This window comes from Macrobrachium rosenbergii, chromosome 7, assembly GCF_040412425.1.
Source record: "Macrobrachium rosenbergii isolate ZJJX-2024 chromosome 7, ASM4041242v1, whole genome shotgun sequence".
NCBI lineage: Eukaryota > Metazoa > Arthropoda > Malacostraca > Decapoda > Palaemonidae > Macrobrachium > Macrobrachium rosenbergii.
In genome coordinates this window covers 17000556-17006884 of record NC_089747.1, presented here as the reverse complement: position 1 = coordinate 17006884, position 6329 = coordinate 17000556, and positions in this window count along the sequence as shown.

Genomic DNA, 6329 nt, shown 5'->3' with positions numbered 1-6329 from the left:
ACTTATACACACACATACATATATACATATATATAAAAAATTATATATATATATATATATATATATATATATATATATATGTGTGTGTGTGTGTGTGTGTGTGTGTGTATGTGTGTATAAGTATGATAATGGCTTCAGCAGAATGGACGTAAATGGAAAAAAAAGAATTTAATCTAAATTAAAGTTTTCAATCAGTAATCAAAATATATATATATATATATATATCTATATATATCCGTGGTGTATCACACGGTGCGTATGTTTACCTTAAATTAGATGTTCCTGCTTAAAGATTAGAAATCGCCCACTGAAACTGGACAGAAAAAAAATAAATAAAAAAACCAAAAATAACTCTGTGGTTACCCCGTGACTGATGCTAGGTTAAGATGTTCGAAGTCCAGCAGGATGTCTTCCAAAGTGGACATCACGGAACTCTGCTGAATACGTGACCCGCCTGCCACATCCCATCGTGGTTATCCAGAACTGCGTCTCGTTTCATGCCATAAACACTATTTATGAATTAAGCTAAGTTGTTGGCCACTGGATCAATCGATTTGAACGCCCTCTCTCTCTCTCTCTCTCTCTCTCTCTCTCTCTCTCTCTCTCTCTCTCTCTCTCTCTCTCTCTCTCTCGTCTTTTCATATTATTCCAAATTAATCCTTACTTCTATTGCTTTAATTTCATTAGGGGAGAGAGAGAGAGAGAGAGAGAGAGAGAGAGAGAGAGAGAGAGAGAGAGAGAGAGAGAGAGAGAGAGAGAGAGAGAGAGAGAGATTTCGTAACACTCGCCAATTAGATTTGCCGGAACTGTTTTCGATGGATAACAACAAAACACAATAACCATTTGTGGGACAAGGACAGGGGGTTAGTAATCTTACCCCAAAATTCAATGACCCACCACCTCCAACGGACAGAAGTATCAGCGAAAGTAAACTTTGTCTAAATACCTGTCAATGATACCCTGAGTTTTCATTCAATAAAAAGTAGCTTCAGTTGAAGCCACAACAGACATTCACAAGCACGCGCACACACACACACACATACATACATACATACATACATACATACATACATACATACATACATACATACATATATATATATATATATATATATATATATATATATATATATATATATATATATATATATATATATATCGCCCCTCCACAGAACAAATGGAAAGTTATGAAGTTTTCTGCTATAGCCTATCTCCAAGTACATTATTTTAAGTTTCTAATAAGCTATTTTTCATTTTACATTTCTTGTATTTTCAGACTGAGAGACGGAGTTAGATACAGCCATGGCTAACGACTCGGAGGAAATCAGATGGATTGACCGAATCCGGGCTATAACCTTCAGAGAGGCCAGGGATGCTGGCGCATCCTTCATTTCACGTTCCTGGATAGCTAAATACATTAAAAGAGATGAATCCTTTGTTAAAAGAAACTGAAACAAAAATCCATATGACTGTCATCGCGAAAAGAGTGAGAATCTTGGAAGGCCTGAAGTCCTTTCTTTGCGATTTGCTGAAATCATACCCCCTCAAGAATGCAGGCTGTGGTACAGGCAGATGGAGGCCACACAAAATATTAAATACTCAGAGAGAAACTTGAATAAATACCTGTTCTGAATTACTTTTGTTTTTGTCCATATCATTTTAGTTTATGCTGTAAAGGGGGCTCTAATTTCGAAACACCCTGTATATATAAATATATATATATATATATATATATATATATATATATATATATATATATATATATATATATATATATATATATATATATATTTAAAGGACACATATATGCATTTCATAGCTTCAATGCTTTAAGATGTGATGAAAGAATTTTGAGCGAGATGGTACTGACCGAGCCGTCAGTTGCAAAATCTTTGTATTCAGCAAATAGTTTGATTCTCAGCAATATTAAGTCAGGTGATCTTCCAAGCGTTATGTATATTCGTGAGTACGTGCGTTACTTTGATCTAGATTATGCCAAAATCTGCCCTAAAAGTGAGTTTGATCGTTCATTAACGTGATAGAACTGCAGTTGTCCAGCCATAGCTTTGGAGTCGTTCCAGGCTTTGAAAATCGGCAGATAAGGTAGAGTTTCAAATCTCTGTTTTTATGGGAGGAAATTGAACTTGTGATTTTTACCATGATTTTCTGATCATTATGAACTTTTGAACTGGTGTGAGAAATTTAATATGAATATTCATACCTCTTTTATATTATTATTTTGTTATGTTACGTTTGCCATATCTTGGCTATGCATTTTACACTTTCCATTATTGTGTTTTGCATTTCATATATTTTTGGGAGTTTTCTATCATGTTTAATTCTTTCGACAGATGTCTGTGGACTTGGGAGTTTGAGAAAAAGGACATGCAAGTCATTTGCAATGTCAATCTCTTTATGTGGTAGACTGTTTTTTTGACATGACTTTTAGTTATTGATTTGTGGATGTGTGATTTTGGGGATTTCATTATTAGCCATAATGAGACTTCTTTAATCAGAAGTGTTTTGCAGTGCAGTTTAGAGTTTAGTTATCTGACTCGATAATTCATTTATTATGCATTTTAATCTTTGCTTTGTTTTATTCATTTCTTGTTGGGTTATTCGAATAATAAAACCTATTTTTTGTAAGAAAACGATTGTGTTTCTTTAAATAGTCCATTTAATTGCTTTGAGAGAATGAGTGAGGTTAGGTGGATGGATGAGCTTTGGAAAACGAAGAGAGAGAGAGAGAGAGAGAGAGAGAGAGAGAGAGAGAGAGAGAGAGAGAGAGAGAGATACACGGAGAGAGAGAGAGCGTTGAGAGAGAGGGAAAAAATGTGAGTGTTATCATGGGTCGAATCTTCATACGTCTTTTTCCTGAAGAAGATCGTTAGGATTACGCTACGTACACTTTCAAAAAAAGTGTTGAATCTGTTCTTGTAATATATATATATATATATATATATATATATATATATATATATATATATATATATATATATATATATATATATATATATATATATTGCATATGCCTGAGACTTTCACATTCTCTCTCCTATTAACTGAGGGGAAAAAGAGACACAGCGCTATGTTACAACAACAACAACAAAAAATTGCTATCACATGGACTTCAAACAATGAGCAAGATGTAGTAACGAGATATCAATAAAAAAAGCTAAATATGGCGACACCTGGCCATCAATATCCTACACAAATAACGAATATTTTCTCCCTATATTCTGTGAGGTATGTTTCACCCAACGTCTAAAGAACCAGACCTTGGTTTCACCCACATGGCAGGTAGATAATAAAATTCGCCGTCCACAGCGTACCCAACCGTCCATTTCTGTAGCGAACGGATCTTGTACTATGATAATCACCTGCGTCAGATCTCCTATTTTCTACAGCTTATAACGAAATGATGCTGATCAGTAATCCATCTTTATATAGCATGAAATTTTGAGCAATTTCCATAAAGGACAAGTTTTGGATTGTGAGAACAAACAGATTATGTAAGAAAATTCTATAAAATGGGAGACGTTAACATTCATCAAATTTACCTTGAAAATTATATTTCCTACCTCTGGAATTACACGCACTTGGTATGGCGCCTTAAAACTAGAACTGCCAACAGGGCGAGGGTTTTGCAAACAACGAGTAATTAGAAATCTCACCTACAGCTACTATAAGGTCACGTAGCCAAGAAAAACATTGCCTTATATCATTCTTATTAGCCTGAAGCTTTCATCTACGAGTCTACACTTTAAGTATGAGTGTGGCAGTGACTATTGTCATGTTCTTTCTCTGAAGCCACTTCCCGTTAGAGGAAACGGATTAATGTTGATATATATATGTGTGCACACACACACACACACACACACACACACACACACACACACATATATATATATATATATATATATATATATATATATATTTCATTAATAAATAAATACACTGTACAATGTAGACATATAAACACACACATATATATACATATATAAGTAAATATATATATATATATATATATATATATATATATATATATATATGTAAATATATATACATATCTATATATACATGTGTATATATATGTATAGATATATATGTGTGTGCGTGTAAAATGTGTGCTTGTATGTGTATGTATGTATGTAAGTACGAGTATGCATATGTTTATCTGTCTCGCAATTAATTCACTGACCCGTTGGGTGTCTGAGAGAGCTACAAAGAGGACACACAAGCAATGGAACAGACCAGCATACAGTTGATGCGAAAAAGGTCGATCTGAACGAAAACAGAATCTTCTCATATACTAGAGTTAAAACCACATGTACAGAATTATGAATCAACATTTTTTGTAATAAAACAAAAAGAGAAACAACAAGAAAAGTTTGTGAGATAATCATGTGGGACCATCTCATTCGGTTCTGTCAATGTCACCATAGCAGATTAGATTCTCTGTCCTTCTCTGAAGGAGTCTTTCACGAAAAATGTAACAACCGGTTCAAGTAGCGTTTTTTATTCCAAGTATTGATAATCGCAGATCTCGAAAACAGGCCGGTTAAATAATTTAGAATAGAGAGGAAAGATAAAAATTCCACTTTCTGGACCTCAACGGTATTAAGGGGAAATGAGATTGGCTAAACCTCGAGTTTGTGATATTTAGATCCCAAAAGCAACATCAACGGCGCAAGCAAAAGGAGAGGACCTTACGACTGGGTTAGTGAACCTAAGCTGCAAGTAAGAGTCCAGTCATTTATTAAGCAATAAGAACAGTTAGCCGAAAACATCCACAGATATGAACTTAATACGAAATTCAAAAACGAACAGGGTCTAAATAAATCGTATATAATCGCTAAGAGAGTCAGTGAATGCGGCAATTAGGTCATTAAAGTTGTGTCTAAATAATACTCAGTAGATGGTGAATTAAACGACACTATTTTTTGCAGAAAACACCAAAGGTTGGAAAAGAATTACTTTTGGTTTTATATCTATTTCTTCGTTGAGAAATAAGAAAAGTATATCTGAAGCACCATACTATACAAATGATATATTTTTATAGGAAATTAATCCAAAATTAGGATTATCATACTGAAAAGCAACCACGTTAATTTTCTGGAAATCCATTCGAAGTCTTCGTTTTTTTCCATGATTGCTGTGAAGCCAGTGTTATGTAAAAAATCAATCGCTCAAACGATTCAGATATTACGAAAAATGAAAAACTCTCTCAAAGGATGTGTGCTGGTGATATATAACTTAATTTTAACGTGTACAAAGACCGCAAGAGTCGTTAATGTTTCTCTCAGCATTACTACTGTTTTGAAACTATCATTATAATTGGTAGTGTGCCAATACTGTCAAAAATTACGGTAATAGAAAGGAGAGTTAAGTTCGGACCAAGATACCTTCATACTGTGTCCTTGTAGGCCAGTTGCATGAGAGGGTTGGCGGGGTAATTTAGAACAATGGAGTTTATTGCCCTTAAGCTATCGTTAATGCACAAAAAAGATAATCATATGGATATCCATTACGCTTCTTTATATGAAGGTTGTCTTATAAAATCTCATGAGTCACTAAAATGGTGAAGAAAACTACAATGATGTCAGTGTGTAAATATATATACTGTATATATATATATATATATATATATATATATATATATATATATATATATATATATATATATATATATATATATATATATATATATACTATATATATATATACTGTATATATATATATATAGTTACTGTATATATATATATATATATATATATATATATATATATATATATATATATATATATATATATATATATATATATATATAACGAGAGTCAGCAGGTTCTTTAAAGCTCTCTTTATATACATATTTTTAATATATATGTACACTAACATCATTTTGGATTTCTTAAACACGAAGTTTATAACTGTCATTACTATATTAAACACACAAAAGGCCACAGGACAGAACCCAGGAAATACCTCCATTTAAATTCCTTGACCCCAAAGCACAAGAAGAAGAAGAAGAAGAATAAGGAAGCAATAATCCCGAGGTGGAGTAAATCTTAACATGTGAGTGAGATGTAATAAGCCTCCGTCGTTGTAATTCTTTGACACTAATCGAGGAGGTGACCCCAATATTATACAGTGTTTAGACAGCGTTAAGCCTCTCGTCCTTCCTTCACTGTAAGGCGTGAACGTGATAGCGATACAGTTTCCCGTTTTCATTATCATTTCTGTCTGTCTGTCGCTTCAAAAAAAAAAATACATCTCGTTGGAGATTAAAAACGATCATTCAAAGCCGAATTAATCATGACGGGTCCGCT